The sequence below is a fragment of the Haemorhous mexicanus genome, chromosome 1 (assembly GCF_027477595.1).
Source record: "Haemorhous mexicanus isolate bHaeMex1 chromosome 1, bHaeMex1.pri, whole genome shotgun sequence".
Classification (NCBI taxonomy): Eukaryota; Metazoa; Chordata; class Aves; order Passeriformes; family Fringillidae; genus Haemorhous; species Haemorhous mexicanus.
Window position 1 is genome coordinate 64,818,617 of NC_082341.1, and position 24,769 is coordinate 64,843,385.

A 24,769-nucleotide genomic window follows, 5' to 3' on the forward strand; every position below is an offset into this window, starting at 1 on the left:
TCTGCCCCAGTACACCCAGAAACCAGCATCCAGGCATGTGGACTTGCATAAACATGGTGACATGGTGAGATAGAAAAAAGGGTTTAGGATACATGTGGGTCTAACACCTAGCACAGCACTTCTCTCTTTTACAATAAAAAAAAAAAAAATTGCATCAAACAAACTCACAGCATGTGTGCTACACTCCTATTTAGTGTACCAGGTATTTACTAAACTCTTTTGGAGACACATTTGCAAGCACTGCAAGTAATTCTTTCTCATGCCCTAGAGATTTTTCAAGTAATCCACCCATTATGAAATTACTTCAATGCCATACAAAAACCTGGTTTGACATTGTTCACTCAGGATTCTGCTATTTCCTGTAACTAAGGCTCCCTCCTTAAAAAATAAAATAGAAAAAGAAAACTACCTGAAAAACATGAGTGCTCAAAACCAATTCTAAAAATCAGATCCTTGGGAAAAAAGAGTAATTACAGAAAGATTTAAAACATGTAACAAAGTGGTATTAAGATAAAGGGGTCAAATTACAAGATATAAACTGAGCTATGAAATTAGGACTGGTGAAGACAGCTGTCAGAAACCCACATTTCTATCAATTTCAGTGAAATGCCATCACTACCAATTTTGGTTACAAGTCCTTAGCTGTCCCAACTCTCTCAAGACAATGTCATTCAAAATTTATTACTAAGACAGATTTTTTAAACTCAGCATCTCTGCTCAGAGGATTAGTCTGAGTCAAGTGCACTAGAGCTTTTGCGGTCTTACACACAGACCACTAACCCACGGTGCAGTAATTTCTCCCTGTGATATGCACTGCCTACACAGAGCTACCTATCCAGTCCATACAGCATTACTTATCAGGCAGTGATCCAGTTAGGCTGTAAAACATATGATTAAAGCCACAATTTAAAAAAGCCTTCATCTTCAAGAATGACATTTAATCATATGTTAAAGTGCTCCTGTGTATCAAAGCCTGAATGTTCTGCTTTATTTAAATGAGGTTACTAAGAAGTTAAACAAGTACTTGGATTTTCTGAAGTCATGGTCTCAAAAAAAGCAACCAGATCCACAAATAGAAGGTCTCATTTTAAATACATTCTTAATATATTCAGAATTACTGTATTACATCTGAGCCTTAAAACAGCAAGCAGTTGATTACATGCATGTACAAGGAGAACCCATTTCTGGATTACCATAATATGCTACCAAGCTGAAGCATTAGAGAGAATAAAAGCATTTCAATATCTGTTCTCTTTGAGCGAGGCTTAAGAAAAGTCAGAGGTATAATATTTCATGACAGCTTTCTACACTGTAAAATTTTTATTGTCAGAAAACTTGTTTAAAAGACAAGCAGCCTAAGTAAATGTGCTGGTACATGAGAACACACCAAAGGCAATTTCTCTCACTTGTTTTCATTGGAATGCCTGGGGGGGAAAAAAAAAAAAAAAAAAAAAAAAAAAAAACAAACTTGAGCTGCTGTTCAAGAACTAGTATCTATATGGAGTATTTTCATATCAAGCTAGCAACCAAAAAATAAATATATCAAATACTTTTAAAGGAATGCAGTGAGTGGAAAGCCTCTTGCACCAAAAAAAAGAAAACAAGAAAACAACTTAAGGGACTGACTATAGTAATTCAGAATATGATCTGGATTTCTCCCAGGAATTTTTATACCAGCACTTTAGAATATTTAAAATACACATTGAACAGCTTCCCAAATATCACATACATCCAATCATTCCAAAACATTCTAATAAACCAAAACACCGCTAGGACACATGCACATCAGTCTCCACAAGGTTTTGAGAATACAGTTGTTGGATAACTTCTCTACTGTCCTGCAATACTGTGAGGTATGAATAACTTTGAAAATTTAGAACACCAGTTCTTCACAGCAACTTCTTGAGACCCTATGTCAATACGTTCTCAGGGAGGGGGAGTTTTTTGCAAGAAGACCATGGATATTAAATGAATACAGCAGAATTTATACTTTTTTTTTTTTCTGAAACAGATGTGACTCAGCAGTTGTGGGAATCCTTTTTACATTTCCTTGCAATACTGCTTGAGAACAGGCAAGAGGGAAAAAAGTGGGGTATTCCCCCTTCCACTCTTAAAAAGCAGGAGAGTCCAAGAACAGGGAATCTACAAGATAATGGTGAAATAATGCTGCTACTCACAGCTGTAGGGAGCTAGGAAAAGCACTTCTGGATCACTTAAAGATAAAAACATGTCAACTAAAAGAGAAGTAACTCAGTCTGTTATTAAACTGAAAGGCATAATCAAAACATGGTATTTGACTCCTTCCAATACTGACAGGAGCCAAACAATGGCAATACTCATGGAATCCATGAGGATGGGAGCAAGTCATTCTGCATGGGATGAGGTCAGACCATACTGCAGAAGCCACCACATCCACTCAGTTCTGTGCTTGAAACTAGCACATATCAAAGTGCAGGACACAGCTCTATCAGAACTGGCAGGCTGGAAAGCCACCGCTTCCTGCACCAGATCTCCTGGATGTGAGTGCGGGGCAGGCCCCCCTGGGTTTCCATCTCAGGATGACCCAGATGTATCAGGCTTACTGTGCCTGAGCAGTGGCATGGTGCTGGCTCCAGATGCAGGCTTATGGAGGTCTCTTGGTCCTGCAGGAGGTCAACAGCAGGATTCTCCTAAGGTTTTATGTTCATCCTGGTCATAGTGCTCAGTAAAAGTTTATCAGCACAAAATGCAGTGAAACAAAATGCAGTCAGAGAAGAGAACTAGAGTGGTTTTGGCATCAAACATTTCCAAATATTTCCAAAACATATTCAAACAACAAAATTATACCAAGTGGAATCCCAAGTACTGGTTACCAGGTCTGAGATTAAAATCTAAAGCTTTTCTAAATAACATCCTCTGTTCTTAATGACACTATGCAACATATGCTAATGCTAAGCTACAAGGAATTCCACCCAAACTAGTTTGGTGTACTTTACTTTTAACATCCTGTTGACAAGAGGTAATATACCACTATTAAATAAAAACACATTCTTCAAAATTACAAATGACAGATCTTTCTTTCAGACCACATGAAGGCTTTTGGTAACTGTGGCATTTACTAAGTAAAATGAATTGACTTTTTGTGAGGTCAAATGGGTTGATAACTTGGCTAGCTGTCTTTGCTAAAACAGGAATAGAAAGTCAGATGTAACAATTTGCCCTTGACACAGAAAAAAATGTTTATTTTTGTTAATCAGATAACAAAACCTTAGGATATGCTAAATCCCTGAGCTGGAATGTTTACAGTTTAGATAGGGTGTGTTCAGAAGAAATTTGCGACACTAGCCTGTTCTAACATAAAGGATTTTTTGGAGACACTTGTAAACACACATTGTTAAAGTGAAAGCAGTGGAAAAACAGCAGAAAACAGCTTCATGTGATTGTAGTTTGCACTCTTCTTCTAACAAGAAACTAACTGGACTCTCGGGGTCCCCTGGCTGGAGACTGCCAAAGCTGTGTCGGGAGCAAGCAGTGTCCCAACTGCGGGGCAAGCAGGTCAAGGCAAACAGAGATGTGACATAAACACAGGCCTCCAAAGGGCCAGCAAGAAACTTACTGGTGTCAAGAGAAGAATGCAGAGTTTGCCAGAAGCCAAGGAACAACTCAACTGACAGGAACAATGAACCTGATCCTTCACTGAATTCTGCAATATGTACTGAAAGCCATCTATTGGGAAAAAAAAAAATTACTGTGTGTTTGTTTTTAGAAGGTTTTTAGACCTGAGAATTTTTCTTTCAGTGCTTGCAATAAGATGATAACTTTAATATCTCTCTCATGTAGTTTTGTTAAGCCACAGAAAGTGCAAGCTTGAAAGAATATGATCCTACAGACTTTTTTCACGGCAAGCATTGAAAAGCACTTTTAACAACTTTAGATTTACATCAACAGAAATAACAGAATAAGTTGATTTTCCTCCTATAACCATTTTTGTGTGGCTGCTCAGTGAACAAAACTAATACATATAATATTTTAATCTGCCCCTATCTAATCTTACAGCCAAATACACAGCTGATTATTATACAATAAATATGCTATTTGAGGTAACCAAAATAAAAGAATTGAAACATTGAAAACTGCCCTTGATCCAAATGTATCTCAATGATTTAGAAAGCTTACCCAGTGGTAACTTTCAAGCTTTAGCTACAAGGACAGACAGTCAGTGAATCAAAGACTGGAAGCCAAATCTGAGGATTAGACCTTGGGGAAGCCACTATCTCTAACATAAGCCTTTGCCATTAAGAAAACAACATGAACAGCTACTGACTATGCTGAAATTTGGCAAGAAACAATAGTAGAGGTTTGGACCCAGACATGAGGCTGTTTTGAAACTAAACACATTTACTGAAGTAACTATTACTACTGCTTTTCATGACTGGTAGTTAAACTAGTCGGAGTGTATCCCTAAACCATCCCTCTGCCAGCTCCTCAACAAGTCCTTCCAAAGGCAACTGGAGATGAGGAAAGGACAAGTTCCAGCTCTGGCCTGATCTGCAGAGGCAAAAAAGGATAAGTAAACACCAGTAACAGTCCCCTGACTTACCATCTCTCTTCTTGTCCTCTCAGTATTCACATTTCTTCTCCCTCTTTCCCAGCCCACACATGGGCAAAGGTAAGAGCCCAGCATGGTGGGAGACAGATTCTGGGAAGAATTCTGCTGCAGGCAATTCCTTCCATATTGCCTGCTGCTCCAGTGTGGAGGAGCCCCACATGCCCAGGCTTTGAATTTGGGACACCTCTAGCCTCTGATAGGCCTCACATACACGCTACTGAACAGAAGATGCAAGCTATGCTGGAACAGCAAAAATACCTTCAACCACTGTTAGTCTTACACTCTTGACTGACTTTAACAGACATGTATTTTTAAAACAACTGTATATTCCCATTTTTATAAATAAACACTTTTAACACACATTATCTGTTCTGCTCTGCATTTTATTAATAGTGTAAGACAAATACGACATTTGCTTAAACCTGAGTAAAAAAGCTGTTTGGCTGACGACAGTGTCTATCACACAACACAACATTGTCTCATTGCTGCCTGCCCTCTCCCACCCTATTCTCCACATTCCCCTTCTGTCTCTGTGCTTCAGGCTCCAAGCATTCACAAGAAGATTTCTGCCCGTACTGTGCCAAGCACAGGGAACACAGTTAGTTTCTCAGGGGCTCAATGCAACTACTTAGAAATCCAGATGTTAGTATAAGACATGTAATAAACCAGAAGTGTCCATCAAACGCAGTAAGAGGTTTGCATTCATCACTGCCTCACTTACTTCAATTCCAAATTTCAACATTCATTGCAGAAATAATTACAAGGGAGAACAGCAACCTGTAAACATTCCAGATTTCAGCCTCAAGTGCCTCAGCCTCTGCTAACAACTGGCTAGTCTCTACACGATCTTAGCCATGCAGTCCAAATCCTGCCAAGGGGAGTGTTTCCAAAGGAGTGCTTTTCAATGGACCTGTGCATTATGTGTGCAAAGATAAGCAACTGGGAGCTTATCTTTGTAAGAAGCTGCCCCACCTCCCAAACTCTCAGAAAAATGAGTAGAACTGAAAAGGACTCATAGACTTGTTACATTATAGGATTACAGTCTTACAGAAAACTTTCTAGAAACTTTCTGCTAGCTATGACATTTCACCTACGACTATGACAACTAATGCCTATAGGCAAAATAAGCATTTTGTCCTAATTGTCGTGGAATTTGGAGAAAAGACAAGAATTCCTGACTTTTTTCTACTCTTCACAAGTGTATGTTTCCTTAATTTGTTGGTCCATCCTCCCAAAATGCGATAAGCAAAGTCAACAAGGGGGTTGAAATTGCTCAAGTCACACACATTGCTTGGGTATTTGCAACAAAAACATTGACCAACACTAAAAATACATGTCCTCATAGTAGTATTGTCTAAATTATGTACATGTATGTGGCTTCTACTTCACTGTCGGCAAAGGGCATGATTGCCTTTCCCACAGATTTTCTGTGGAAACTGAGATGAAGAATCTCCACCACTGAAACCATCAGGGCAACTGTGGAGAGGTCAAGAGGGTGCAAGATTGCATCTTCTCCATTGTGCAAAATTTCAGCAAGCAAGTTATTGCTGGCCCCGTGGATGTTATCTTAGCCCTAAAATGGGCAAACCCCATGGGGAAGAGTTAAAGTATCAGTGGCTGGCAGAGTGCCCACTGCTCTGAAAAATGTTCCAGTGACTGCAATGGTAAACAGCCCACAGGATCAGCTCCATTTCCCCAATGACTACAGCTCTGCAACCCTCTTTTTTTTTTTTTTTTTTTTTTAATTTTTGAAGGGGGGGAAGACTGGCTTGTTTTCCTTCATCATATCCCCACCTCCATGAGAATGCTTCAAAAATTAATCACAGGCAGAACATATGAACTCTCCCATCTACTGCTCAGACATAACCAGTGCCAGCCTGTGTGTCACTGCTTCTACTTAATTCTGGAATTTTCTTTGCATGCAAAGGATTAGCCTGGATGCGAGTTGTCATGAAATGTGTTTTTCCTTCTATGTACATAGGGATTTGGAGCGTGCAATTTTGAACTATTTGCAGCTATATATACACATGTGCAAAGAAATCTCCCCTACACCACAGCAACATACAGCACATAAGAGTGTAAGCAGAGGCAGCCTCAAGGAATCGTTTCAGTCCCCAAAAAGAGATAAAGCTCTTCTGTGCCCATGATTTTTCCTTTTTGCAATATATGGAACATATAAATGTTTTCAAATCTGCAAGTTTCCTTCTTGTCTATCTGAAAATTTAACAGTTTGTATAACCAAAAATGAATATCATCAAAGCCTCTGTCAGCTACCCAGACTATGTCCACTCCTTGAGTAATGACTCACGTCTTATACTTTCCATCCTCTCCTCACTTTTGCAACAAAGCAAAAGGCAGAAAAGCTTGCAACAGATGCAAATACTGACAGCCTCAACTAAAGGGCAGAAGCATGAGAATGACAGTAAAATGGTAATTCTTCCTTCTAATAAAAAGTGATTCTGTATACTGTCTTCTAACCAGCATCTGGACAAACTAGAGAAGCTGGTGCATAAGAACTAAATGGTTCAGCAAGTCCAAGTGCAAAGTGCTGCATCTGGGTCAGGGCAATCCCAGATATGGGTACAGAATGTGAGAAGAACTCACTGAGAGCTGCTCTGCCAAAAAGGGCTTGGTGGTTCTCGTGGATGAAAACTTGGATATGAGTCAACAGCATCAGTGCTTGCAGTCCAAAATGCCAACCACACCCTCGGCTGGACCAAAAGCAAAGTGGGCAGGAGATCAAGGGTGGGGATTCTGCCCCTCTACTCTGCTGAGACCCCACCTGGAATTCTGAATCCAGCCCTGTGGTCCTCAGCACAGGAAACACACGGCCCTGTTTAGAGCACATATAGAAAAGGGCAACAAAAATGATCAGAGGGCTGGAACAACTCTCCTCCAAAGACAGGCTGAGATAGCTGGGATTGTTCCACCTGGAGAGGGGAAGGCTCCAGGAACACATTAGTGTGGCATTCCAGTAGCTAAAGGGGGTCTATAGAAAAGGAAAAGTAATTTTTACACAGGCTGATAGCGATCTAACAAGTGGAATGGTTTTAAACTAGAAGAGGGGAGACTTACATTAGGTGTTGGGAGTAAATTCATTCCTCAGAGGGGTAGTGAGACACCAGAACAGACTGCCTAGAGAAGCTGTGGATGTCTCATCCTTGGAAGGCCAGGTTGGATAGGACTATGAACAACCTGGTCTAGTGGAAGGCGTCCCTGCCCATGGTAGGTAGGCTGGAACTAGATGGTCATGAAGGTCCCTTTCAACCCAAGCCATTCCATGACTCTGTGCTCTCTTGTCTCTCCTTGCAACAAAAAGCATGTATAACAAGTACCCCTGACGGCTGTGTCTACAACAGGCTCAAAAAATACACAGGAAAAAACTCCCTGCAGGGAATCTGTTCTAGTGTGCATGGACCCAAAAGTCAGATTCACATGTCCCAAATCATTGTGCCTGGTGCTGGCTGGCTTTGGGACTCCAAAGATATATTGACTCACTCAGAAGGAGCAAGGATGCTAAGTTAGCCCAAAGCTAACTTAGCAACCAAAGCTGGAACTGTGCTTGCAGGAACCAAGGACACTCAAAGCAGAAGGGAAACTGGTGACCTTTCTAACTACATATTATGGGTTTTCTCTTTTGCTCTTATGGGCTGAGCAGATTCCCCTAAAAATATAGGAAAAAGTCACCCAGATCTTGGGCAACTCATGATATTTTTTCATTATTATAATAGAATAAAGAAACCAAAAATGAGAAACACATATGTCATTGTGCACAAGTACCAATACATACAAAGAGATCTAGGAAACTCCAAAAAAAAAAGTGTTTTTTTACATAGCTGCATTTTTTATTTGAAAGTATGTTTGCAATGCAATTAACCCAGTTATGCTCTGGAGCCTAAAAGTTTCTACTTGGCACCTCTGTCCCTCCTGGAAGACTAGGAGTTAGAAAAGTTCTACTTCAGCAGGAAGGGAAGGATACGGACCTTTGTAATTTGAGATACTCTTTTTTTTTTTGGTGTTTTAGTATCTCCTAGCAGTGACCTATTTTATGAATGTAAAGCCCACTCAGTTCCCACTGAGCCAAAACCATTTAGAAGAGACACAGAACGATTACTGAACACTATTTTCTTACTGATCAGCACAAAGTTATTTGGCACAAGCATCTCTGTAAATGTTTGTCCAAGACTAGGTAAATTTGCAGTGTACGATGGCCCTCAGACCTGTGCTTCTGTCAAGTGAGAAGGCTCATAGTCTAGTACTGCAGCTCAGCTATGCTTCAGCAGAAACACAGAATGCTAGAGGCTGAGCTTAATATCACTGCTATCTTTCCCTTTGGATCTGTTCTTTCTTGTTTTGTTCAATGTTTCCTTTTGCAATCCAAAAGAAGATTGGTTTTCAAATGGAATGAATGTAAGGTCAAAGAAGACAATTTGCAAATTGCATTATACTGGGCTGCGCTTTGGCATGGAGAAACCAGAGGAAGAGGAGGGAACTGTACCCAGCTCTGGGCAAGTACCAGAGGAAAAACACAGCTTCAGAATCACTTTCAGCTGAACGAAGCTGAAGGCAAAGTCTGCTTTGGGATATGCAAGGAGGTCTGACGAACTCAGCTCACAGTGACACTGGCAGACTGCCACAGTATTTTGTTCACGTGTGCCTGAGATATCCATGGGCCTAGAGCTGTAATTATGGTCTCAGATATCACAGTAGTACTAGCCCAGGAGATATTTATGGATCTGATATGTACAATCTATAGGCACTGTGAAGTTTCAGGCACATTCAAGAAAACTCCCCACTCCAGAAGAGGAACAGCAAGTCTATAGCAGTTCTTTTGAGCTACATTGAAGCAACAAACTCTACTGGGTCTCACCATTGAAAGGTCTGAACAGGGTGAACTGCAGGGACAGAGCTCAAGCTCACACCACAGATGATATCAGAGGCATACAAATGAGCTGTGAACCAGGTTAAGCATTAGCACTGCTTGTTTCCCTACAGAGTGGCTTGCTGATTCTCACAGTTGCATTTTAAACTCACAATAATAATATGGACAAGTACACACTCTCCTCCACCAAAAGGGAAAGGCCAGACAACCATTTTCACACTATTTATTTCTACAAAGCTTATGAAGCATTTAGAGAATAGAGTGCAATCCAAAAACCTAGCTAGAGAGAAAAAACTCCATATTGCTTGCTATTTTTATTGCTAACTTTTGCACCAAGGCATATTATCCCACAAACAGAATCGCCAAAATGTCACATCTGCGGGAAAGAAGCCCACAGCCACCAGCGAGGTGCATGCAGAATATACCTCAGCATGGGGAGCACAAACCATTCCAGGCTGCCAAATGCTAGTTCCACATGAAGCCTAGGGAGGTTTCAGTGTCCTTGTGTGAGCAGACAGGACTTTGTGGGAAATAACCCCATCATCCAGTAAGATGCATGGGAGAAAAAGAGTCTGTCATCACACTTGCTTGGCTCTGGAGTAGCTCTGATTTAGTTTGAAAGAATACCTCCACTTTACTACAGCTTTAGACAGTCTGCAAACACACACTTCTCAATCCATAATCTAAAGCATTACTTTCAGCAGCATAACTGGAGCCATGCAGCCTTATCAATGTGCAGTACTTTCTCCAAAATAGCTTATGTTCATCAATGGAAGGGTTTCAGCCACTTTCATGTTAAAGCAACAACACAGACACCCACTCATATTCAGGCACAGACAAGTCCTATACACGACAAGCATCAGGACAATCTGTTTGTTTTGAAAAATATTTAAGAACAGGATTTTGAAACTTCTGTTTCCGTAAATATTGGAATCCCAAACCCAGTGCCTGCCCTTAACCGAGACCGCTTGCCCTTCAGGCTGAGGGCAGCCAAACATATCAGATTGCTCTGCCTGCTCACAGGCAGTTGGAAAGCTGCATGGGGGTATTTCAGTCACAGCCTGTATCTCTGATAAAATTTACTTCTTTAAAGCATTCAGTGTCTATTGACCAAGAGGATTCGAAGCCACCCTGCAATGCTTTCTTTACTATAGCAATTCTAAATATTTTACAACTTACAGTGCTCTCTGAAGGAAGACATTTGATATTGCTGCATGCAGTTAGGAAGCAATGTGCTTCTGTATTACAGAAAATACAGAGCTTCAAAATAAACTAGACTGAAATATCTTCATTACTAAAGCTGCTTTGCACTGAGAAAGCCTTATGATGAGAAAGCAGGGCAAACATTCCAGTAAATGCAGTTGTCTATTCTCAGTGTCAAAAAAATTTTAAATGCAAACTAGAAAACTGAAGTATGGTAGATTTTGTATGTGCTTACATAAACGACATAACCTTAAACCCTGATCAGATTAGAAGTGTACATTAACACGGATTAGAAGTTAACACATGTACAATACAGATTAACGTGTTTTTTCCCTCCTGATACCAGCTGCATGGAACTGTGGCAGAAGAAATGCCTTTAAACCAGGAGGAAGTATCAGCATTTTAAATTCAGGCTTCCTCCAGCTTAATCAGGTATTTTTTCAGTATGAAAGAAGTTCTTCTATTTAAACTAAAACATATGCCATTTTAGCAATCGCCTTTCACACAGATATATCCCAATGCTGCAGCATTTTTAAACACCTCACACAGCTATTTCTCCAAAAGTTGCACTGACAAAAGTCATTTTACCCTTTTGGGAAGTACTTGACGTCTATTTGTTTCCAGGCTTTTAACAGTCAGGACACCAAGGTTTCCTTCTGCCTCAGCCCTAAGCACCACATAGTTTGATTTTAGCCAAACCACAAATAACATTTATTTTAGCTATTTAATCATTCTAGTCCTTACCTTAAAAAAAAAAAAAATAGAAAAATAGCCTTTTCCACTTCCATTAGAAGCAAATACTGGCTTTCTGTTCTTTGAGGGTATTCTCTGCTCTTAAGGAAAAAGCAGACAGAAAGCTGTATTCCAACATACCTTGAAAGGAGAGTAGCGCTCACTGCCAGCTGTGTGACTTTTCAGTGGCTGCACTCAGACTCGGGCATTCCCAAAGAACCACGATGCCACAGAGCCGCGGAGCTGGCGGTGAGGAGCGGAGCCGATTGCTCTCGCACGCCCTTCCTTGTCCCTTGCTATCTGACAGCCGAACACTTTTAAATGCCGCAGCAGGGCTCGTCTCCCAGCCCCTGTGCCACTCCGAGAAATCATCCCCTCCCTGCTATTAAGTGCGTGCTGCCATTATATCTTACCGGCGCGTCAGAGCCCGCATGCAGTGGCTGTGGGAAAGCTGCATTTATTTGTACAGGAAGCTTGAGCGCAGCACTTCCTACTTCCCATCCGAGACCCAATTCAGCCGCAGGTGATCGCTGACACCCGGGCAGCTCCCCGCCAAGGCACACCCTCACCCTCTGCTTTGGGTCTCTGGGCAGCTTTCAACCACGGCTCCCACCCGAGCCCCGACAAGGTAAAACTGAGAGCAGCGAGGCTTCAGATGTGACACTCATCAAAGCCCTCCCAAATTAACCTGTTTGGGGAGAGCAGTTTGCATAGCAGCTGATGTCTGAAACCTCGCTGGCTTCTGCTTGTGAAAAATGTCATCTAAAAAAAAAACAAAAAAAAGTGATTTCTTCACGTTGGAGGGGAAGTGAGCAAAAAATCTAAACTCAAAAGTAAAGTACCCGTGTAATTTCAGATCTGAGTGTTTAATGATGATGGTGCTCATCCTACTCTGTCAATACTAAAATTACACTCTTTAAGCTGTCCCTGTGTGCAAGAGGGGTTGGGAATCCGGCAGTTCCGTGTCCCAGACCTAAGAGTGTGATTCACAGCAGCCAAGTAGCAGGAGAATATCTAATTGTGCCACATGACACCAAACCCTCAAGAACTTTTCCTGCTGTAGGAAATGCACCACACCCACAGATAAGAAATATAGATATATCAGAGTGCAGAGGGTGCAGAAAAACAGAAGGAAGTATAAATGTTAATCTACAATTTTCTTATGATGAAATAAATTTACTTTGTACTTCATGCAATCATTGCTGGCATTTTGCCTTCAGTACTTTCCTGTGAAAAATTATATATAGGCATTTCTTCCGGGGTGTATAAAAGCTCACAGCTGAGCTTTTAGTTATTTTCAGACAATTATACTGCATTAGATCAATTTAAGGGGAAAAAAAAAAAAAAAAAAAAAGCTTGTGCAACTTTAATTCAGCCTCCTTGCTGAATTATTCCATTATATTACAGCTTTGCTTGAATTACCATCATATACTCTTTTCATCTCAGAATAAGCACAAACTTACAATATATCTATTTAACACTGGGTGTTATAAATAATTTTAGATATAGTTATATAATATATATATAATTTCTATAATTTTATCAGTACAATTTTTATATATTAATATATTTATATATTTTTTATATATATATTTAGGGAGGGAGAGGATAATAACCAGAAAAAAAATAGCTGTTCCAACATGAAGGATCTTGTTGATCTTTATGGTATTCATCAACAGGGTTACTACAGGATTAGGCAAACTAGAGCCATGTCACATTTACTGCCACTTGAGCTAGGAGAGCATTTCCCAGCAGAAGCAGACATATATATGCTCAACAGTGGCCAGTCCTAGACAAGACTCAAGAAACACTGAAGGCTCAGAGCTATTTTTTAGGCTCTAGAGCAGTACTGAAAATGTGGAATTATTTGGAAAACTTTATGAGTAGAAAATTATTCTCCTTCTGTGGTTAGATTTTTATACTCCATGTTCAGTTCTAGTATGAAATATCTTGAGCCTCTATCACTATTCTCTTCACTACCTTCCCTCTGCTTCCAGCTCCTATATTTTCCTCCTGCAGCTGCTCCCTTTGCTACTCTGCCTCCATCACACAAGTACTTGATAGGCCACAGATGAAGCTCAGCAGGAAAACTCTTCCTGTTCTCAGCCCCTGTGCTCAGCACCACAGCACGTGAACAGCAAAACGCAATTATCTCAAGGAGGAGAGTGGTAAGAGAGGGAGGATGAAGGAAATCAAGTCATTCATGCAGGTGTAGGAAAAATAGCAGGGCAGTAAATTCAGAAGCAGAGCAGGGCAGCTGCCAATAGTAGCAAAAGTAGCATCTGGTTTGATCCTTACTCCTCGCTGGCACACAAAACAAAAACAAGCTTCACTGAAGTAGCCTCCACCAGTGAAGAGACAGAACTACAACAAATATTAGCCATCTTCCCTTCAGATAAATGATGAGGCCACTTGTATCTTGGGGGGATATTCTTTTAAACTATGAAAACTAGATTTAGTACATTAAAATGCACAAAAACTCTGGAAACTTCAGCTACAAACATCCCATCATATTTCTATCCCGTTTGCTACTGTCTCCATGCAAGTTATAATGTTATTGCATAAACACGCAAAACTGCTTACAATAAAAATTATTTTCCTTTAGACATCACAAAATTGGTGAGAAAAATTTCTCAAAACATTTAATTAACTGGAAATATTAAGACAGGCTTGTTCCAAGCACTCCACTTCTTGGGTATCAAATCCTAAACTGTGGGGCCCGGATTTACATGCCGGACAATCACTTACTGATGCTCTGTGGACAGCTGGCTATGCCTCTGCCTCCATCTTCTCTTCAGTATTTGCCCCTACTTTTGTGCTTCTCCAAGATCTCCACAGCAAAGGGGAGCTGAAGGTGACATGGCACGGTGCAGGAGCTCAGGCTATAAGGACTTGAGATGATCAATACTGATGATTCTTTCAATTGCCTTCACCCAAAGACGTGAGCTGGACTTTTATGAGCTCTTCTGTCAAAATGATTTCTCTTCCAGCTGTACCTCGAGCCCAGGTATTTCACAGATTCACAGAAGCACATCTTCTTGGCAAGCTAATTTTATGAAGTGTTATGAGTCATGCTAAAATTGCTACCCAGCTCAAATCCCTGAATCTCTTAAACCAGATTGATTGGCTGCCTTTCTGAGCCAGCAAATAGAAAAGAAGTTCACACTGTCACACAATTCCAGACAAGGCACAAGCTAAGTTTTCCCCATTTGCCTTCTTCTTGGACAGCTGTGATATAAAGCACAAAATTGAAATGGTCCAATTAATTTTTTGGACATGCTTAACTGATGCTTTTATACCTCCAGACTGGGGGAACAGCTGAGCCTTTGAGATGTCAAAATGCAGTATCACTGGAAACTTTTAGTTGAGTTACTAGCCAAAACAAGAATAAAGGCTGGCACAGTTAATTACTAACATGGCTGTGTCATCCTTGCAGTGACTTGAAATACTTCAGAAATGACTAAGCCACTCTTCATTAACTGAACATGCTAATTAATTTTTGACATAGATGGGTAAAAAAGTAATAGCGTGACCAGTGAAAAGATCGCTGACATCCCACAAACAAAATACCATTAACAGCAAGTGAAAACACTGAGTTAGTGTATAACTAATGGTTTCATTGTAATTCCATATAAGGAAAACAGGACTAGGTTATGAGGGGAAAAAAATAAAATTTCACTATCCTGTTTCGCAGTTTTCAACTAAGAAAAAAAAAAATCACCTGAAAAGCAATTGCTATCCGTAGATGTAATATAAAAACAGGTTTTATAACAAGCTTTTTAAAATCAGAGCCTGACTAAAAAAATTAGTCTTAATCAATTTTAGTGTACATGCAAATAATCCATTTCGCTCTGGAAAAAGAAAGTATTTGTAGATGTAAGAGAGACAGTTTCACAACAAAAATAGATACTAATGAGTAACATAACCAATGCTGAAAACAAAACAGGAAGGGGTTTTGCACAAGGAGTATACATATATTATCTGAAGTTGAAAGTGTGACGCCCCTGATGTCATGGACTATTAATAGTTGTCTTCAATGGGAACTATTTTAAAGGGGAATTACACCATAAAAAGTCATTTGTGGTACCTTCATAAACCAAATGTTTTAAAAAGGAATCTCTATTCCATATATGTATTTATACAATCACACTTCTAGAAATCAGATGTCAGTGCAGACAAATACAGAGCTATGTAATATTTTGCATGCAGACAAGCTTTAATCAGTATAGCTACAAGAAAATCAGGACCACATCTTTTCCTGTTTAAATAACCCTATTGTTCTACAATTCTGACTTGGTATGCAAGTCACTCACTGACAAACCAGGCTTGAAATCTTCATTAATCCCTTTAGCTAAAACATAAAACTTTATTATAAGGAGTTTTCTATTAGAGTGAAATAAATCAAGTTAAATTATTTTGAAATAATAGTAGGTGCAATGTAAAGAGCTTTTAATTTTACAGCAAAAAAGGGAGTGGGATGGCACACTGTCTACTGAACATTTATGATTATGATCTCAAAATGAGGGGATTTGTCTCAGACACAAAGAAGAGTGGTAGGTGACTTACACTTATCCTGTTCCTACAAACAAAGCAAAATGCAATATCCATTAGACCTTGCTGGCATAGTGGATCATCTCCAAACAAAACCATATGGCTTCCATAAGTTCTATATTTCTTCTCCATCCATATTTTTTCCTGTGTTTATACTTTAAAGTATCTTTTGGTATTTGATCCATACAGAACTGGGCTAGAGGGGAAAAAATAAAATAAGGCAGAAAACCATGAGAAGTCAGCCTGCTACCCCAGTGGGTGGGTTTGAGGTGCTTAGAAAATTCAGCTTAATAATCCAGGCCGATGGCTCTGACAATGTATTACTGGAATTCCAGAGCAACTTGTCTCCTTGGGACCTGGAAGCATCAAAAGAGACAAAGTGTATTTGCCCCAATAGCAAAACCTGTTGGTGGCAGAGCTCTACAGGCAATATCACCAGGAGTGGGCATTTTGCCACTGGCACCAAAGAGCTCTGCAAAAGTTCTACAGAATTTTTTGCTTAGGCTAAATCCATCCTGCTCACTAAGTGCATGAAGAACCAGCCTGCAAGAAGAAAACAAGCTAAGTTTCTATGAGCCTGCCATAAATAAGACACTGATGGGCTGCCAGTGAACAGCAGACATCCAGCCCAGGGGCAGCCAGAGCAGCGCCCTCAGCCCAGGGCACCATCTCAGCCACCTCCTTGCACTCAGGACGCAGGGAAGAGGCAGGCTACTGTCACACTCCCCCTTGACCTTCTCCTGTGACATGAGGTGTGCCAGCCACCCTCTCACAAAGGAGCTGTGTCCCTCCCCAGCCACACAGTGTCATCAATGAGGTGACAGCAATGCTTCTGGAGACACTGCAGCCAGGGTCATGGGACTCCTCTGAGGCCCAGAGGCCACCCTGTGCAAGCTGGACAGCACATGTAGCACCCCCTCAAACCAGCACCACCTCGTGAAGTGATGATAAAATATAAAATGGAACCAAACAGCTTGCTTTGCTCTCATATTCATGTGTTACACATACAGAAGTAGAGTTGCTCAGTTCTTATGGGCATCAGGTAACAGGTGAGACTCTCTAGCTGTGAAAAGAGTAATTTATAAAGTAGCATTGAAGGAACTATACACACATGAAAGAGGAGGCACTGAAGTTGTCTTCTTCTCCTGCCTTCTCTTAAAGGTAGCAGACATTTTTAACAAGAGTATATAAAGACTGAATGGAGGTAACTTAAGACTCAGATAAATTAATGTATTTTCTATTAACAGTTCTTTATAGCTAACTTCAGAGCATGGCACAGACCTTCAGTCATGCACAGATTTTTTTTTTTCCCCTTTTGATTATGTGCCCAAAATGACACATTCTGTTGACTTTTAACAAAGTATTTTGGTAATGTACCTGGAATTGCAATGATTTCAGACATCAGAATCACCATCAGTTTAAAAACTGAGAGGGGAAAACCATCCTGGCAGCCAACACAGGAAGCTTTCTCTGTAACAGAGGAGGTCATCAACCTGTCCTTGTCATGAGATAAAAATGTGCACTGTTTTCATGTCTCTGATTCTACTGAGTTTTCTGTCCTGCCTCAAGCTCTTGATTGCTTTTTTTGGAAATAGTAAGAGACAGCTTTATTCCTTCCAACCCAAGCCAGTCTCCTAGGTGATGGCTTTGCCTTAGCCTGATGAGACTCTATCTACAGGTATGTAAGACAGGTAGAATTTGGAGGAGAGGGTGGCAGGGGGCACCTAATAATACATTTCAGCACAGACCTTGTTGATTTAACTAACCTCTGAAGACAAGCATGGGCAGGTCTGAGATGAGACAGAGCTGAGGCACTTAATTTTATGGCTATAAAAGCCAACAAAAGGACTTTCACTGACATCTGGCAGGAAGGACCAAGGTGAGGAGCTAATATATACCTTTGAGTCACAACTTTCTTTAATATTTAAGTATGACACACAGAGCCTTTGGTTTATTTAGGGTGAGAAATAGTTTCCAAGAGGGGTTGGAGAGGGGTTACTCCAATGGACTGGCTATGCAGGGAAATAATGGAGCTGAAGCATACCAATAGGGGAAAACCAAGAACTTGTCCTTCTCTTCTAGCATCCCTCTCCTTACTCAACTTCAAGGAATGGTCTCCATGCCATTCCACTCCCCTTTTACAGTCTCCTTTCCCCACCAGAATTTACATCTCACCCATTTATGATGAGACCAGATATGAAAAAGTTTGTCCAGATCCACTTTTCTCTCTATGGAATTCAATCATGTGGTCAGGTAACACAACTAATAGTTTCTAAGGATTTGAGCCTCTCAGAGCACCACAGCAGGGCAATGTTTTGAGTGATCCTATTTTCCCCCTGCTGCTTTAGGCTGGCCAACTTAGTAATGGCAGCATCCAACAAGGACACAGTACCACGTCCCAGATGAGAAGCAGCAAAGTGTTAAAACATGTGCAACTGTTTGCTGGAAGCATTCTTATCACATCACAGCTGTAGTAACAAAATCTAAGATTGCTTCACATTCTCGTTAGGATAGTGATAAAACTTTTTTCTCTCCTCTGCTCAGAGCAGAGCAGACAGCAATTACAACAACCTCCATGAAAGGACACCTTCAACATGCACCAGCTAGCAAGCAGTTGTTAAATTCAACAATTCCAAAATTAGGATAGTGGGAACTCAAAACCAAGCACGTGGTTTGCTTGCCGCAAGTGACGTAAGGATTTATTCCATTGCACTGAAATAATTTGGGAAGTTAATAAACTTAATGTTTATTTTTGTGTCTGTTAAAATGTAATTTAAATTTGTGTTTGTTACAATTTTTGTTAATGTTTATTTTTGTGTCAACTGCCAGGTAACTTCATTAAACATAGTTGCTTTTAACCAAGCAATTTGTTTAAGACGCGTAGAAAATTAGGGATACCCAGATGGGCAGAGAGAATCTCTAGGAAAAGAAACCTGAGTTTTACAAGACTGATCAGGGGCAGGAGGGCAAGAGGCATACCAAAACCTTTGGTTTTTCAAACACTGCTAAAATCCAAGCAAATAATGTTTTCTGCTTCAGTACTATCTGCGGTCATTGAAGAAATTACAAGTGAGCTCATCTTTTTGTTAAGCTTGACTTCATCTTTGAAAAGCCCCTGGCTCCACTTAACTGCCCTATACTCATCAGGAAGAAATTTAAACAGATCAAGTATTCCCTCCAAGTTTTGATTTTATACATATATACATATTTCCTGGGATATGACAAAACATAGTTGGGGCAAAATGCATCAATAAATCTGTTCCCACAGAGAATTACTTTGCAGTATAAAATATAAACAAAGCTTTGAAGTGTGAACTCTGAAATTTTAGTTTCTGTGAGATCTGTCTTACAAGGTGAAGAAATTTGTTTAGTGACCTCTGACTGTGAGTAAATTTTTCTAAACTAATTTTTTTCTTACATTATCTTTACATATCTTTACTAATACTCTCTACATACTTGCAATTTATATATCTTGGGAAAACACAGGGAATGGAAATGCTGCATTGTGGAAGAAGAGAAAGTGATATTAGACAAAAGGAGAAACAACTGGCCAACTTTCAAGGAAGAAGTCCTGACACCTCTCTCACCAAATGTGGTGACCTACCAAAGCTAGGTCAGATCCCACCTGCAGAAGGCAGATGGGGAAAAACTTCCAGGATCTAGAAATCTGCCAAGGATGTGTGAGAGAACATGACGTTTAAGAAGGAACTGAACGAGAAGTTCAGGGAAGGTTTTGTGGACGAGAGGCTGGACGTGACCCAGCAATGTACACTTGCAGCCCAGAAAGACAACTGTACGCAGGGCTGCATAGCAGGAACCATGGCCAGCAGAGTAAGGGAGGGGATTCTCCCCCTCTTTGCTCTCACAAGACCCCACCTGCAGTGATGCCTGCCCCTCTCAGGTCCCACCCACAAGAAGGCCATGGACCTGCTGGAGTGAGTTCAGAGGAGGACCACAAAGATGATCAGAGGGCTGGAGCACACCTCCTACGAAGACAGGCTGAGAGAACTGGAGTTGTTCAGCCTGGAGAAGAGAAGGGTTCAGGGAGACCTTATAGCACTTTCCAAGGACCTACATGAGAGCTAGGGAGAAACTTTGTTTTACAAAGGTGAGTAGTGACAGGTCAAGGGGGAGTGGCTTTAAACTGAGAGTCAGTTTAAATTAGATATTAGGAACTGAGGGTGGTAAAACCTGGAACACATTGCCTAGCAAGGTGGTGATGCCCCATTCCTGCAAATGTTCTAGGTCAGGTTGGATGTGGCTCTGAGAGACCTCGGCCCGTTGAAGATGTCCCTGCCCATTGCAGGGGAGTTGTACTAGATAGGTCCCTTCAACCCAAAATGCTCCATAATTCTAACAGAGGCCAAAGGCAGGGAAACCATTTGACTCTCCTGAATATGAAATCAGCAGCATGAAGAGACTGAGCATAACACTCTCCAGTCTTTCTGGTATTGGTTCATGAATAGAGTACATTTGCTATACTGAAAAAAAAGCAAGTGAAAGAAGAATCACACACACAGAATATTTCAAACATTGCATGAAAAAATACTGAGACCTTTTAGCTTTGTATATCTTCACAGCTTTTTGAACAACATCAACAAAAAATGACAAACAGCACTTCCCAATAGCCTTGCAGAGAACAAACTCAGTATCAGAATCCAGACATGTAGCATCCCCAGCACCCCTCTTGGTGATCACAAACATCCCACCAGTCTCTGAGTGTCCCAGAGAGCAAGCTGTCACAGGTTTCAGCTGGGAAAGCAGCACAAGGCACCTCTCTGGGCTGACAAAACTGGAACAAACAGGCTGCTTCCTACTGAGCAAACCTCAGAGTCATTATGCAGCACAACTTAGTAAGAACCAAGAAACTCCACCTGAGATCCTCTTGAAAAATGGTGATCATCACACTATGCCACAGGAACAGAGTTCACAACAATGGTTCCTCACCTTTGGGTTAAAAACAGTATCAGATCATGATGTGAGATGTAGCACTCAAACTTGTATGTGGAAACCAAATTTGGACAGCAGGAGAACATAGCTTATTCCAACTACAGATTTATTCCTGATAATACTGGTTTAAGGATTTGAAGAATTTCTGGCAGTTCTGTTAAATTGTTTATTTAAGGATAATTGTTTCTCTTTCCCCAAGGAAAATTACAGGAAACATGAATCAAGACTGTTCAAAAACTAAAATAACAACTTCCTTTGTCCTTATTGACAACATTTTTGCTTTTGTGGCATGAGTGGGTATTTGTGAGTGTGTTTACTGCGTGAAATCTTTTTCCAATGAATCATTATTTTGATGCAATATTTTACATAAAGCCAACAGCTGATCTTTTGTGTGATTTCTTTTGTTGTCAATAGGACTAGGAAGGAGTGGAGAGAACTGAAAAACACGTAGGAAGAATAAATAAAATTAATGTTTTACAGGAAATCAGATGTTCTCTGGATGTTCTGCTGCAGTTAATTTCCACTAAACACAGCAGAGTATGACGGGAATGGAGATAGTGATGGTGAAGGAAAAATTCCAATAATGTGCTTTCATTCTTTGATTGTCTTTCCAGGAAACAGAGAAGTTGCTTCAGCCTTCTTCAAATGGCAACGAGTGCGCAATAAATTTTTTATCTCTTAGTGATAACCCAAATGTCCAACACTCCACATACCAAGATGTTTTGAGTTTCAATACTATTATGGGCCATGAGGCCCATCCATCACTCTGTCTAGACCACACAAACTCTGTTCTTGGCACTGTATGAAGGTTTAAGATTCTCTCACATTAAAGCATCCATAAACTGACGATCAAGATCTCTGCTCTCTATGCCATCCATTGCCAAACAACTTTATTTTTCCTATTGTAAAAAAAATTCCAAAAAGCTTATGAATTTAAAATAATGAGCACTTGTACAAATGTTTCCAGCATGTTGCTGAAAAACAGTCAGTGAGTAAATTATTTTCTTCACTCAGAAGGCATTGTAAACCATGATTTTCCTCAGGAATGGAGGTTTACTAATTTTCCAATTTTATGCTCCAGACTTGTATGTGAAGAAACGGTCAAGGAGCAAAACTAACAAAGCCTGGTTTCTAAGGATTTGTGCGCCTTTAGACTAATAAAACAATAACCACAGTTCCCTGGTATCGCTTCCAAAGTGCCCCTGGAGCAGTCATAAACTGCACTGCCCCACTTGCACACTGATTAGTGAGCCTTATATGTGATGCTGGTTTTTTGACTGAATGTACCAGAAAATGTACAACAGGGGAGTCCTGCCTGCCTTTTTACATCGATGGCTCAGAAAGTTGTCAAGTGTATCAGCAGACAAATAGTGTAATCCACATGAGCTCTATTTCCCTAAGAAATTCAGTTAAGCAGGAGACTTAAATCAGCTCAAACCTTTAAGGATTAGACTGATCTTTTCACAAAATGATAGCAGAAGTCAGGGCACTTTACTGGGTACCCTCCAAATGTGTGGCTATGTACAGCCTTTCAGTTTCATTATACACAGTAGGAAGTAAAGAGGAAACGCTTTCATTTGACATGCTGGTTTTGACCATTGGAAGTCAACTTCAGGAGTTTTGCAATAGGCTTTCCAGCTCTTTAACAAAAAACACCTGGAGCACAAATAAAAGGTTCAGAATTTTTTCTTCTTCTTTTCTATGCTTTGCCACAAACACCCTCTGACCTTGGAAAAGCACAGTAATTTTATCATCTGTAACACCACTTACTTACTTGTGTACAAAGTATACAACACATGCCTCAGCTGTCCTGTATGCTTTGCTACACACGGTAAAGTGTCTTGCATTCAAGGGCAAAGCTGTGATACACAAATTTTCAAAGGGAAATCTGGAGTGAATTAAAAAGATGAAAAGTTAGTCCATATAAAAATAAGTTTTCTAGCGAACATCACAGATCTGATGAAGTATATTTGTTTGGAAGATAATACAAATGATCATTCAAATAATACTAAGTGTCTACATGTGTTTCCATCAATCCTGCCAAACTGAGGTAGAAGAGATAAATGCCATATACATTCTACCTGCCTAAATACTAGATACTAATACAAAATAAATACAAAATGCTTGCAGAGGAACCAAGGGGCCACTGATACCTCTCATTTCTGAATCTCTTCCTGGATTCTTCCTCCCACCTTCCCACCATCTTCTCTTTGACTCATGCCCTTTCTATCTTGTTATTTCAGCCACACAAAATGTTTGGCAGACAGTTCCTAAAACTTCCTGCACTACCTGTCTGAAACCTGTCTGAATCTACTCTAAAAGTCTAAAACCTTTTCACCTTTTCTTCAGAATACTTACTTCCATCAGTAAACAAAATCCCAAATAGGCCACTGTGAATACGGCACTAGCTCATGAATTTTGTATCTGTGGAAATATATAACATGCTCCAGTGTGCTTGATCTTGTTTTTGCCTTAAAGGCCTTCTTGTGAAGTGTGTTGAACAAACAATTTTTTCTTCTAGTATTTACATCTGGGTTCCTGTGCTACTGTAAATGTAATGTGCATGACCATGACATTTTAATGTTTGTCATTAATGTGTGCATAGGATTATCAGAAGGCAACTCCTTCAGGTAACACCTATTTGACAATTCCTAACTGCTAACATTTCTACTTTTAGAAGTAATGATAAGAAGCTGTACTTTGTGAGACTGTGAAGTGGCCTGGTATCAATACTTTTTATGTTACAGATTTTCTGTACCCTGCTTCAGACTGTGGTCTCCTGCAAGGCATCACCCAAACACAGTGTCAGAAGGAGTTCACAGTCTAAATTGCAGTCAGAGAGAACCAGAGGAAGAGTTGTGAAATAACACAAAAAGCAAGGCAGGAAGAATGTGACAGGAAGAAGATACAAGATACCTTTGTACACAATTAAACCAGTCTGAACATTTGACATTTCTTCTTCAGCCTCCTTTCCTCCTCATCAAGAAAATAAACAGCTGCAGTTCTTGACCAGCATTCACTAGTCATCACTGTTGGCTAGCCACTGCTACAAGTCATAGAGGAAGCAAAGAAGCTGAAAGAAGAGATATTTCCCTTATGAATAATAAGGAAAGGTGCTTTTTTTTATAGATGGGTCCACACAAAACATAACAACATAAGCAAGGCTGACATCGATGGCAGAAGACAAGGGAGTAGCAGTGAGTTGTGGAGGAGCAGAAAGGTAGAGAGGAGAAGCAGCAATCCTCCCTGCTGAAAGGTTGTGGGAGAGAGGGTTCTCATCACGAGCTACAGGCCAGTGTAGGGACTGTACAAACAGCTGAACAGCCACAGCCAGCACCACAGGATGTTTGATGGTAACACCTAATGCCTGAAAAACACTCACAACAAAAACACACATTTCCTCTCACTTGTTTCCAGAATCAGTCATTTTGTCACTTCAAAAAAACCCAACAAAGTCCCCAAAACAACAACAAACTTTTTTAAGCAGATTTTATCCACTGGCCAGAACACTTTTCCAGACTCAAGAGCCCCATCCCATGAAGCACTCCAGCATCAGTTCATGTCAAACATTTTATCACAAAGCTGACAGTCCCTGCATGGCATTAAATGAACAATTCCTGGGAGATTTCCCTCCTTTTCTGCTTTTCCTAGTTCATCCACCAACCTCCCCACTACCTGCCCCCTCCCCCTCCAAAATCCTCACTGTTTCAGACAGGTCTGGGAAGAACCTGTTTTAGCAATCAGGAGGGTGCTCCAATTACTTCATCATGACACAAATATTGCCAACACCTCAGATGCGGAGGTGTTTCTGGCAGAGTCTGTGTTTTGCCATGTAGCCTTCCTCCACAATGGGAGTCACCTTA

At 40.4% G+C, this 24,769-nt stretch overlaps 1 protein-coding gene across 4 annotated transcripts in view; it reads right to left on the reverse strand.

Annotated features, from left to right (window-relative positions):
* RNF144B (ring finger protein 144B) overlaps positions 1 to 24,769 on the reverse strand; it is a 76,786-nt gene that overhangs the window by 41,830 nt on the left and 10,187 nt on the right. The window contains exons 1-2 of one of the 4 annotated variants that reach the window (XM_059851571.1): positions 11,547 to 11,812; positions 3,596 to 3,705 (exon numbers count right to left, since the gene is read on the reverse strand). The exons of 1 other annotated variant lie outside the window; for it this stretch is intronic. The gene's annotated coding sequence lies outside the window, so the exon portion shown is untranslated. 2 more of the 4 variants (XM_059851581.1, XM_059851562.1) reach the window with 2 other exon arrangements.